General features: G+C 42.8%; 1 protein-coding gene across 1 annotated transcript in view; it reads left to right on the top strand.

Moving 5' to 3' along the window:
• Nucleotides 1-13,359, top strand: part of FRMD3 (FERM domain containing 3) — a 307,038-nt gene that overhangs the window by 15,253 nt on the left and 278,426 nt on the right. The window lies entirely within an intron of this gene.

Genomic DNA, 13,359 nt, shown 5'->3' with positions numbered 1-13,359 from the left:
CTAAGAGAAATGCATTGATTTTATATGTTAACAGAGAGGTCCATAACATGCAGTGGGGAGTTGGCAATTATCTGCTCAGACTATGCAGACAGTGGAGTGGGCAGCTGGAGTCTAGAAAACAGCATTGGCTACTGTTTACTAGGGAATAATTAGGACAACCCCAATGAGGCAAGGTTTGTGTGGTTCAATGACCATCACCATTGTTTTGCAGGGTCAGCTTGGCTACACTTCCAGAGTGAAAGGTAAGACATGTCGCTTGTTTTATCTCAGGCACCGCCCTGAAGAACACTGGAGTTTTCAAGTTCTTAGTTGAGGTTTTAAACTTTTATGTGCTGTTGGGGTGGCGATGGTTCCATGACCTGTGATCTTCAGTGAGCCCAGTGATGAAGCGAATCTTTCTTAATTACAGATCAGGAAATTGACAGACTTTTCCAAAGCAACTCATCCCCTTAACCTGTTAGGGTGGTCCTCAGCCCAGCCAGAGAGGGCCTGATGGAAGTAATTTGGGGGTTTCTGGAAATAAGTGTTGAATAGAAGTGAGAGGAATTGAAAAAGGCCTCCTTCTGCACTTTAGATCAGCACTGTCCAGTAGAACCTTTGTGATGATGAAACTGTTCTTTATCTGTGCTGTCCAGTTTGGTAGCCACTGGCCTCACATGGTGATTGAGCACTTAAAATGTGACTGGTGTCACTGAGGAAATGAATTGTCAGTGTTATTTAATTTAGTTCATTAAAATCTAAATTTAAGTAGTTACATATGCTAGAGGCTGTCATACTGAACAGTGCAGTGTTAGCCTCTTAATGGTGGTTAACTCTTGAAGGAGGGAGGAGTTGAGAGTCAGGGTGTGGAGTAGCACCAGAAAACTTTCCTGCTTTCCTCTGCATACTGCTATACCATTTGTACTTTTGGTAAGCATTTGTTACTTTTGCATTTTTTTTTTTTTTTTTTTTTTTTGCGGTATGCGGGCCTCTCACTGTTGTGGCCTCTCCCGTTGCGGAGCACAGGCTCTGGACGCACAGGCCCAGAGGGCATGGCTCATGGGTCCAGCCGCGCCGCGGCATGTGGGATCTTCCCGGACCAGGGCACGAACCCGTGTCCCCTGCATCGGCAGGCGGACTCTCAACCACTGCGCCACCAGGGAATCCCCTACTTTTGCATTTTTAAAAACTGTGTGGCAATCTGGAAAAGGCAAAACTTTGGTGACAGTAAAAAGGTGAGTGGTTGCTTGGGGTAGGAGAAAGAGGGATGAATAGACAGAGAGCATGGAGTATTTTTAGAGCAGTGAAACTATTCTGTATGATGCTATAATGGTGGATACATGTTACTGTAAATTTGTCCAAACCCACGGAATGTATAAAATCAAGAGTGAACCCTAATGTAAACTCTGGACTTTGGATTATAATGATGTATCAATGTAGGTTCGTCCATTGTAGGACATGTACCATTCTGGTGGGGGATGCTGATATTGGAGAGGCTCTGCATATGTGGGGATGGGGGGTATATGGGAAATCTCTGTACCTTCTGTTGAATTTTGCTATGAACCTAAAACTGCTCTAAAAATAAAGTCTATTTAAAAAGAAAAAAAATAAGACATTTTGGAGAAGAAATACGTGCCTTTATTCTCAGAGAGGACTTAGAAAGTTGGAAAAGATTTTAGATTTTTAGTCTAATGCCTGCATCTTTCTCAGGGAGCATCTAAGTCCAGAGAAGAGAAGGGACTCACTTAACCTGGTGAGTGACAGAGGACTAGGACCCAGGCATCCAGATTTCCACTTTAATAGTTCTTTCAATTTCATGATAAGGCATTGTTTATGTGAGTTTGGTTAATGTTGCTGTGGTTTTCCTGTGTACCTAGAAATCGGTGACATGCCATGATTTAAGTTCAAATTCAACTGTTCATTGCTGGTATGTAGGAAAGAGATTGATTTTTTAAAAATATTAACCTTGTATCCTACAACCTTGATTTAATGACTTATTAGTGCAGGAGTTTTTTTGTTGATTCTTTCAGATTTTCTACATAGACAATCATGTCATCTGTGAATAAAGACAGTTTTATTACTTCCTTCCCAATCTGTGTACCTTCTATTCTTTTTCTTGCCTTGTTGCATTAGCAAGGACTTCTAGTATGATGTTGAAAAGGAGTGGTGAGAGGGGCATCCTTGCCTTGTAACTGATCTTAGTGGGGAAAGCTTTGAGTTTCTCAACATTGAGGACGATATGAACAGAAGGTTTTTTGTAAACTTTTTTTAAAATCAAGTTGAGAAATCTCCCCTCTATTCCTACTTTACTGAGAGTTTTTATGATGAATGGGTCCTGAATTGTCAAATGCTTTTTCTGCATTTATTGATATGATCACGTGATTTTTCTTTTTAAAAAAATATTTATTTTATTTTTTGCTGCATCGTGTCTTAGTTGCAGCGTGCAGGATGTTCGTTGTGACATGTAGGATCCTCCGCTGTGGCACACCAGCTTCTCTCTAGTGGTGGGGTGCGGGCTCCAGAGCACATGGGCTCTGTAGCTGCGGCATGCAGGCTCTCTAGTCGTGGCCCACATACTCAGTAGCTGCGGCGGGCGGGCTTAGTTGCCCCACGGCATGTGGGATCTTAGTTCCCTGACCAGGGATCGAACCTGCATCCCCTACATTGAAAGGCAGATTCTTAACCACTGGACCACCAGGGAAGTCCCTTGATTTTTCTTTTTTTTTTTTTTTCTAAAGTTATTATTATTTTTTTTTAAACATCTTTATTGGGGTATAATTGCTTTACAATGGTGTGTTAGTTTCTGCTTTATAACAAAGTGAATCAGTTATACATATACATATGTTCCCACATCTCTTCCCTCTTGCATCTCCCTCCCTCCCACCCTCCCTATCCCACCCCTCTAGGTGGTCACAAAACACAGAGCTGATCTCCCTGTGCTATGCGGCTGCTTCCCACTAGCTATCAATTTTACGTTTGGTAGTGTATATATGTCCATGCCACTCTCTCACTTTGTCACAGCTTACCCTTCGCCCTCCCCATATCCTCAAGTCCATTCTCTAGTAGGTTTGTGTCTTTATTCCCGTCTTACTCCTAGGTTCTTCATGACCTTTTTTTTTTTTTTCTTAGATTCTATATATATGTGTTAGCATATGGTATTTGTTTTTCTCTTTCTGACTTACTTCACTCTGTATGACAGACTCTAGGTCCATTCACCTCACTACAAATAACTCAATTTCGTTTCCTTTTATGGCTGAGTAATATTCCATTGTATATACGTGCCACATCTTCTTTATCCATTCATCTGTTGATGGACACTTAGGTTGCTTCCATGTCCTGGCTATTGTAAATAGAGCTGCAATGAACATTTTGGTACATGATGCTTTATGAATTATGGTTTTCTCAGGGTATATGCCCAGTAATGGGATTGCTGGGTTGTATGGTAGTTCTATTTGTAGTTTTTTAAGGAATCTCCAAACTGTTCTCCACAGTGGCTGTATCAATTTACATTCCACCAACAGTGCAAGAGTGTTCCCTTTTCTCCACACCCTCTCCAGCATTTATTGTTTCTAGATTTTTTGATGATGGCCATTCTGACCGGTGTGAGATGATATCTCATTATAGTTTTGATTTGCATTTCTCTAATGATTAATGATGTTGAGCATTCTTTCATGTGTTTGGTGGCAATCTGTATATCTTCTTTGGAGAAATGTCTATTTAGGTCTTCTGCCCATTTTTGGATTGGGTTGTTTGTTTTTTTGATATTGAGCTACATAAGCTGCTTGTAAATTTTGCAGATTAATCCTTTGTCAGTTGCTTCATTTGCAAATATTTTCTCCCATTCTGAGGGTTGTCTTTTGGGCTTGTTTATGGTTTCCTTTGCTGTACAAAAGCTTTTAAGTTTCATTAGGTCCCATTTGTTTATTTTTCTTTTATTTCCATTTCTCCAGGAGGTGGGTCAAAAAGGATCTTGCTGTGATTTATGTCATACAGTGTTCTCCTTATGTTTTCCTCTAAGAGTTTGATAGTGTCTGGCCTTATATTCAGGTCTTTAATCCATTTTGAGTTTATTTTTGTGTATGGTGTTAGGGAGTGTTCTAATTTCATACTTTTACATGTACCTGTCCAGTTTTCCCAGCACCACTAATTGAAGAGGCTGTCTTTTCTCCATTGTATCTTCTTGCCTCCTTTATCAAAGATAAGGTGACCAAATGTGCGTGGGTTTATCTCTGGGCTTTCTATCCTATTCCATTGATCTATATTTCTGTTTTTGTGCCAGTACCATACTGTCTTGATTACTGTAGCTTTGTAGTATAGTCTGAAGTCAGGGAACCTGATTCCTCCAGCTCTGTTTATCTTTCTCAAGGTTGCTTTTGCTATTCGGGTCCTTTGTGTTTCCATACAAATTGTGAAATTTTTTGTTCCAGTTCTGTGAAAAATGCCAGTGGTAGTTTGATAGGGATTGCATTGAATCTGTAGATTGCTTTGGGTAGTAGAGTCATTTTCAAAGTGTTGATTCTTCCAATCCAAGAACATGGTATATTTCTCCATCTATGTGTATCATCTTCAATTTCTTTCATCAGGGTCTTATAATTTTCTGCATACAGGTCTTTTGTCTCCTTAGGTAGGTTTATTCCTAGGTATTTTATTCTTTTTGTTGCAGTGGTAAATGGGAGTGTTTTCTTAATTTCTCTGTCATATTTTTCATCATTAGTGTATAGGAATGCTAGAGATTTCTGTGCATTAATTTTGTATCCTGCTACTTTACCAAATTCATTGATGAGCTCTAGTAGTTTTCTGGTAGCATCTTTAGGATTCTCTATGTATAGTATCAGGCCATCTGCTAACAGTGACAGCTTTACTTCTTTTCTGATTTGGATTCCTTTTATTTCTTTTTCTTCTCTGATTGCTGTGGCTAAAACTTCCAAAGCAATGTTGGATAATAGTGGTGAGAGTGGGCAACCTTGTCATGTTCCTGATCTTAGTGGAAATGGTTTCAGTTTTTCCCCATTGAGGACGATGTTGGCTGTGGGTTTGTCATATATGGCCTTTATTACGTTGAGTTAAGTTCCCTCTATGCCTACTTTCTGCAGGGTTTTTAACATAAATGGGTGTTGAATTTTGTCAAAAGATTTCTCTGCATCGATTGAGATGATCATGCGGTTTTTCTCCTTCAGTTTGTTAATATGGTGTATCACATTGATTGATTTGTGTATATTGAAGAATCCTTGCATTCCTGGGATAAACCTCACTTGATCATGGTGTATGATCCTTTCAGTGTGCTGTTGGATTCTGTTTGCTAGTATTTTGTTGAGGATTTTTGTATCTATGTTCATCATTGATGTTGGCCTGTAGTTTTCTTTCTTTGTGACATCTTTGTCTGGTTTTGGTATCAGGGTGATGGTGGCTTCGTAGAATGAATTTGGGAGTGTTCCCCCCTCTGCTATATTTTGGAAGAGTTTGAGAAGGATAGGTGTTAGCTCTTCTGTAAATGTTTGGTAGAATTCGCTGGTGAAGCCATCTGGTCCTGGGCTTTTGTTTGCTGGAAGATTTTTTTTGTTTTTTTGGTGGTACGCGGGCCTCTCACTGTTGTGGCCTCTTTTGCTGCGGAGCACAGGCTCCGGACACGCAGGCTCAGCAGCCATGGCTCGCAGGCTCAGCAGCCATGGCTCACAGGCCCAGCCACTCCGCGGCATGTGGGATCTTCCCGGACCGGAGCACAATCCCGCGTCCCCTGCATTGGCAGGCGGACTCTCCACCGCCGCGCCACCAAGGAAGCCCTGCTGGAAGATTTTTAATCACAGTTTCAATTTCAGTGCTTGTGATTGGTCTGTTCATATTTTCTATTTCTTCCTGGTTCAGTCTCGGAAGGTTATGCATTTCTAAGAATTTGTCGATTTCTTCCACGTTGTCCATTTTATCGGCATAGAGTTGCTTGTAGTAATATCTCATGATCCTTTGTATTTCTGCAGTGTCAGTTGTTACTTCTCCTTTTTCATTTCTAATTCTACTGATTTGCGTCTTCTTCCTTTTTTTCTTGATGAGTCTGGCTAATGGTTCATCAATTTTGTTTATCTTCTCAAAGACCCAGCTTTTAGTTTTATTGATCTTTGCTATTGTTTTCTTCATTTCTTTTTCATTTATTTCTGATCTGATCTTTATGATTTGTTTCCTTCTGCTAACTTTGGGTTTTTTTGTTCTTTTTTCTCTAATTGCTTTAGGTGTAAGGTTAGGTTGTTTACTTGAGATGTTTCTTGTTTCTTAAGGTAGGATTGTATTGCTATAACTTCCCTCTTAGAACTGCTTTTGCTGCATCCCATAGGTTTTGCATTGTTATGTTTTCATTGTCATTTGTTTCTAGGTATTTTTTAAACTCCTCTTTGATTTCTTTAGTGATCTCTTGGTTATTAAGTAGTGTATTGTTTAGCCTCCATGTGTTTGTATTTTTTACAGATATTTTTCCTGTAATTGATACCTAGTCTCATAGCGTTGTGGTCTGAAAAGATCCTTGATACAATTTCAGTTTTTTAAAATTTACCATGGCTTGATTTGTGACCCAAGATATGATCTATCCTGGACAGTGTTCCATGAGCACTTGAGAAGAATGTGTATTCTGTTGTTTTTGGATGGAATGTCCTATAAATATCAATTAAGTCCATCTTGTTTAATGTATCATTTAAAGCTTGTGTTTCCTTATTTATTTTCATTTTGGATGATCTGTCCATTGGTGAAAGTGGGGTGTTAAAGTCCCCTACTATGAATGTGTTACTGTTGATTTCCCCTTTTATGGCTGTTAGTATTTGCCTTATGTATTGAGGTGCTCCTGTGTTGGGTGCATAAATATTTACAATTGTTATATCTTCTTGGATTGATCCCTTGATCATTATGTAGTGTCCTTGTTTGTCTCTTGTAATAGTTATTATTTTAAAGTCTATTTTGTCTGATATGAGAATTGCTATTCCAGCTTTCTTTTGATTTCTATTTGCATGGAATGTCTTTTTCCATCCCCTCATTTTCAGTCTGTATGTGTCCCTAGGTCTGAAGTGGGTCTTTTGTAGACAGCATATGTATGGGTCTTGTTTTTGTGTCCATTCAGCCAGTCTATATCTTTTGGTTGGAGCATTTAATCCATTTACATTTAAAGTAATTATCAATATGTATGTTCCTATTACCATTTTCTTAATTGTTTGGGGTTTGTTATTATAGGTCTTTTCCTTGTCTTGTGTTTCCTGCCTAGAGAAGTTCTTTAGCATTTGTTGTAAAGCTGGTTTGGTGGTGCTGAATTTTCTTAGCTTTTGCTTGTATGTAAAGGTTTTAATTTCTCCATCAAATCTGAGTGGAATTCTTGCTGGGTACAGTAATCTTGTTTGTAGGTTTTTCTCCTTCATCACTTTAAATATGTCCTGCCACTCCCTTCTCGCTTGCAGAGCTTCTGCTGAAAGATCAGCTGTTAACCTTATGGGGATTCCCTTGTGTGTTATTTGTTGTTTTTCCCTTGCTGCTTTTAATATTTTTTCTATGTATTTAATTTTTGATAGTTTGATTCATGTGTGTCTTGGTGTGTTTCTCCTTGGATTTATCCTGTATGGGACTCTGTGCTTCCTGGACTTATCTCTTTCCTTTCCCATATTAGGGAAGTTTTCAACTATAATCTCTTCAAATATTTTCTCAGTCCCTTTCTTTTTCTCTTCTTCTTCTGGGACCCCTATAATTCGAATGTTGGTGCGTTTAATGTTGTCCCTGAGGTCTCTGAGACTGTCCTCAGTTCTTTTCATTCTTTTTTCTTTATTCTGCTTTGCAGTAGTTATTTCCACTATTTTATCTTCCAGGTTACTTATCTATTCTTCTGCCTCAGTTATTCTGCTCTTGATCCCTTCTAGAGAATTTTTAATTTCACTTATTGTGTTGTTCATCATTGTTTGATTGCTTTTTAGTTCTTCTAGGTCCTTGTTAAATGTTTCTTGCATTTTGTCTATTCTATTTCCAAGATTTTGGATCATCTTTACTATCATTATTCTGAATTCTTTTTCAGGTAGATTGCCTAATTCCTCTTCATTTGTTAGGTCTGGTGGGTTTTTATCTTGCTCCTTCATCTGCTGTGTGTTTTTCTGTCTTCTCCTTTTGCTTAACTTACTGTGTTTGGGGTCTCCTTTTCACAGGCTGTGGGTTCATAGTTCCTGTTGTTTTTGGTGTCTGTCCCCAGTGGCTAAGGTTGGTTCAGTGGGTTGTGTAGGCTTCCTGGTGGAGGGGACTAGTGCCTGTGTTCTGGTGGATGAGGCTGGATCTTGTCTTTCTTGTGGGCAGGTCCACGTCTGGTGGTGTGTTTTGGGGTGTCTGTGGCCTTATTATGATTTTAGGCAGACTCTCTGCTAATGGATGGGGTTGTGTTCCTGTCTTGCTAGTTGTTTGGCATATGGTGTCCAGCACTGTATCTTGCTGGTTGTTGAGTGAAGCTGGGTCTTGGTGTTGACATGGAGATCTCTGGGAGATTTTCACCGTTTGATACTAGGTGGAGCTGGGATGTCTCTTGTGGACCAGTGTCCTGAACTCTCCCACCTCAGAGGCACAGCCCTGATGCCTCGCTGGAGCCCCAGGAGCCTTTAATCTACACAGAAAAAGAAAAAGTGAAAGAAGAATATATCTTTGCTCCCAAAGTCCACCTCCTCAATTTGGGATGATTCGTTGTCTTTTCAGGTATTCCACAGATGCATGGTATATCAAGTTGATTGTGGAGATTTAATCCGCTGCACCTGAGGCTGATGGGAGCAATTTCCCTTTCTCTTCTTTGTTAGAACAGCTGTCAGGGCTCAGCTTTGGATTTGGCCCCACCTCTGCGTGTAGGTCGCCGGAGGGCGTCTGTTCTTCTCTCAGACAGGACGGGGTTAAAGGAGCCGCTGATTCGGGGGCTATGGCTCACTCAGGCCGGGGGGAGGGAGGGGTGCGGATGCTGGGTGAGCCTGTGGCGGCAGAGGCCGGCGTGATGTTGCACCAGCCTGAGGCGCGCCGTGTGTTCTCCCGGGTAAGTTGTCCCTGGATCACAGGACCCTGGCAGTGGCGGGCTGCACAGGCTCCCGGGAGGGGAAGTGGGGATAGTGACCTGTGCTTGCACACAGGCTTCTTGGTGGCGGCAGCAGCAGCCTTAGCGTCTCATGCCCGTCTCTGGGGTCCGCGCTTTTAGCCGCGGCTCGCGCCCGTCTCTGGAGCTCCTTTAAGCAGTGCTCTTAATTCCCTCTCCTCGCGCACCGGGAAACAAAGAGGCAAGAAACAGTCTCTTGCCTGTTCGGCAGTTCCAGACTTTTTCCCCGACTCCCTCCCGGCTAGCCGTGGCGCACTAACCCCCTTCAGGCTGTGTTCACGCCGCCAACCCCAGTCCTCTCCCTGCGCTCCGACCGAAGCCCGAGCCTCAGCTCCCAGCCCCGCCCGCCCCGGCGGGGAAGCAGACAAGTCTCTCGGGCTGGTGAGTGCTGGTCGGTACCGATCCTCTGTGCGGGAATCTCTCCGCTTTGCCCTCCGCACCCCTGTTGCTGTGCTCTCCTCCGCGGCCCCGAAGCTTCCCCCCTCTGCCACCCGCAGTCTCCGCCCGAGAAGGGGCTTCTAGTGTGTGGAAACATTTGCTCCTTCACAGCTCCCTCCCCGAGGTGCAGGTCCCGTCCCTATTCTTTTGTCTCTGTTTTTTTCTTTTGCCCTACCCAGGTACATGGGGAGTTTCTTGCCTTTTGGGAGGTTTGAGGTCTTCTGCCGGCGTTCACTAGGTGTTCTGTAGGAGCTTTTCCACACGTAGATGTATTTCTGATGTATTTGTGGGGAGGAAGATGATCTCTGCATCTTACCCTTCCGCCATCTTGAAGCTCCTCCAATTGATTTTTTAAAAAAATTAGTTAATTAATTAATTTATTTTTGCTGTGTTGGGTCTTCGTTTCTGTGCGAGGGCTTTCTCCAGTTGTGGCAAGCGGGGGCCACTCTTCATCGCGGTGTGCGGGCCTCTCACTATTGCGCCCTCTCTTGTTGCGGAGCACAGGCTCCAGACGCGCAGGGTCAGTAATTGTGGCTCACGGGCCCAGTTGCTTCGCGGCATGTGGGATCCTCCCAGATCAGGGCTCGAACCTGCGTCCGCTGCATTGACATTCTCAACCACTGCACCACCAGGGAAGCCCCCTCCAATTGATTTTTGATTGTTGATCCTGTCTTGCATATCTGGGATGAATCCCACTTGACTAAGTCATCTAATGATTTAGACAAAGGAAATTAATTCCTAAAACTTGTTCTTTTTGATAAATAAACAGCACCTCTTAAATCAGTTATTTTCCCTCCATGATTTATTTTGGAGATAATATCTTTTCTCTTTATTAATTACTATAGAGCACATAGTAAAAGTTCAAATAATACAAAAAATTTTTAAATGCTCCTCCAACACCAGACCCTAGATGCACTCCTCAGAGGCCACCACTCTCCACAGATTTTTTTTGGTGCATCCTTCCAGAATTTCCTTCCAGAATTTTCTGCTTCCTTTCAGAAAAAAATAATGACCTCCTTTTATTATGGACTAATAACAACCCTACTGAGGTGTAGTTTTTATGGGCCAAGTGACCTGGAGAGTTGTTTTATGGGGCTAGTTTGGCTGACACTTCTAGAACTAGAGTTAAGGTGCACTGGGTTTTTGTCTCAGGCTCTGAATGCCTCCAGAAATGTTGGGGTCCACTTGATGTTTCTCTCGGCTCCTTTATTCTCGTTGGTGGGCTTGTCTTTGTGCTGGATGACTGATAGTCACATCCTGTTTTTGGGGGAGTGTCCTCACTGCTTCTTTCATTATGTTATTTTATATTCCCCCTGTAGTGTGACTGGAATAAATGAAGAACGCTTCCATGCTCTTCCCCTTCTCTGCTCACCTCTGTGTCTTGCAGACTTAGGATGTCTTCAAAGAGGACGTTTCCTCCCAAAGACCCTGTTTAAAATTCCACTCCCTCAGTGATGTGTGAAGAACAGTCAGAAATGCTGAAAGACGTTTGATGTGTGAGATTCCTTCCAGGGAATTTACTTAGATCCCAGAGGACCCCAGTCAGTGAGGGGCAAGAAGAAAGGGGGCCTGACCTCAGGGCAGAGGAGAGCAGAAAGGGAAGCCACAGGCATTTGCTCAGGTAGTGTGTGAGCGTGCCTTGCAGTGAGGGTTTTAGGTGCCTCTACGACCATGGTAGTCCCTGTGCACATTTTTGCAGAAGGGCTTAGAAAGATTTTCCAATCACAGTTGATCAACCAGTAAGCATTTATTAAACCAACAAAATTTTAATGCCCCATCACATACACTATCTGAGTCTTCTCGCTAAAGTGACACTCCAAGTCACATTGCTCCTTGTCACTTTTTTCATAGCACTTATGGCTATTTATTAACTTCTTCAGTCCTTTGGGTGCCTGCTTGCTGTCTGTCTTCCCCACTAGACTGGCAGCTCCATGAGGGCAGGGATGCTGCTGCATCCCAGTGTCTAGTGCCTGGGACACTGTAAGTGCTTAATACAAATATCGATTACCTGAAATAATACATAATGAATACATGTTACCAAATAGTAATGACAGTAGTGAGTGATCACCAACATTTCTTGAGCACTTACTATGTGCCAGCTCCTGTGCTAGCCACCTTTCATCTCATTTAATCCTCAGAAGCAGCTCTATGAAGTGAGAATTAATATCCCTATTTTATAGGTTAGGAAAATGGGCTAAGAAATGTATCCTGTCCCAGGACATACAGCCAGCAAGCAGTGGGCTGAGATGTGAACCTTGGTCTGTCCAAGAGCACAAAGTTCAAGGTAGGCGGTATAATCCCTAGGGATGTTAACCGTGAGTAGTGACTGCAGAAACGGGCCCAAAGGAGCAGGTTGCCACCTTCCAGGTCGGGTGGCTGGTGGCAGGCCAGGCATCTGCTCTTCAGGAATTGAAATGGAGACACCCAGACAGTCATCAACACCGTGCTGCAGGGTGGGTTTATCCCTGATGCGAGTTCCTGGTAGATATTTTGAGCAGTCGTGAATTATTTAGGTACCGAGGCAGAAACACTTCCTGGCATTGAATCCTAACTGAAAATTGCGCATGAAATTAAAGTCAAGAGGTTCAGCAGTTATTTATTTTTTCTGTTAATGAGTGAGGAAAAAAACACCCTTTCAGCCATGAGCTTTATGTTTCACCTTCTTGTTTCTCTTCCCTGGATCTCCAAGTGGCTCCTCAGTCCTTTGTGAGTCTTTTTTTTTATTTTTATTTTTTTATATATCATATCTTGCAAAATACCCGAGAGCCGTTTTCACCGTTCTGAGTGCCTGGAGAGTGCTCAGTTTGATCCATTCTCCCACAAGGAGAGCTTCAGCAGAGAGAAATGAGGCCTAATGAGCCCCCTCATCATGGCAGACTCCCTCCTTCTCTGGGCCCTCTCCGAGCCTCGTTGCTTTCCCTCCTTCTAGGCTGTTGTGCTAATTGGGGATCAACTGAGCTATTATTGTGAATTTATACAACACATTATGTGTTGTAAAATGCCTCGTATTCAGTTTATCAGTCATTTCTTAAGTAAATCACTAACTAGGGAAGGAGGAGAATTCAGAAGGATCTAGGCCCAACTTGCAGTCTTATCCTAGTGGGTTAACCTGGTGAGGGCAAAACTTGTAAGAGGGACCAAGTGCATGTTCTTAATGAGGGTTGGTGCTAGTCAGTCCCTGAGAGGGATCCCCCCATATTTCCATGTCTTTTTTTTTTGGCTGCACTGCATGGCTTGAGGGATCTTAGTTCCCCGACGAGGGAATGGACCTGGGCCCCAGCAGTGAAAGCACCAGGTCCTAACCACTGGACCGCCAGGGACTTAACCCCATGTCTTTTTTATTTGCGATACGCGGGCCTCTCACTGTTGTGGCCTCTCCCGTTGCGGAGCACAGGCTCCGGATGCGCAGGCTCAGCGGCCATGGCTCACGGGCCCAGCTGCTCCGCTGCAGGTGGGATCTTCCCGGACCGGGGCACGAACCCATGTCCCCTGCATCGGCAGGCGGATTCTCAACCACTGCGCCACCAGGGAAGCCCCCATGTCTCTTTTTAAAAAAAGTTTTATTGAGATATAATACACATACCATACAGTTCACCCATTTAAAGTGTATAATTCAGTGGGTTTTAGTATATTCACAGGGTTGTACAACCATCACCACAGTCAACTTTAGAGCATTCCATCAACTCCCCAAAGAAACACCAGACTGCTTAGTCATCACTCCACCCAACCCCTGCGTTTCCCCCAGCAGCCACTAATCTACTTTCTGTCTCTATAGATTTGCCTATTCTGGGCATTTCATATACATGGAATCATAAGATATGTGGTCTTTGTGACTGATGTCTTTCAATTAACATAATGTTTTCTGG

The sequence above is a fragment of the Phocoena sinus genome, chromosome 6 (assembly GCF_008692025.1).
Source record: "Phocoena sinus isolate mPhoSin1 chromosome 6, mPhoSin1.pri, whole genome shotgun sequence".
Taxonomy (NCBI): Eukaryota; Metazoa; Chordata; class Mammalia; order Artiodactyla; family Phocoenidae; genus Phocoena; species Phocoena sinus.
This window is presented reverse-complemented; position numbering and strand designations above follow the sequence as displayed.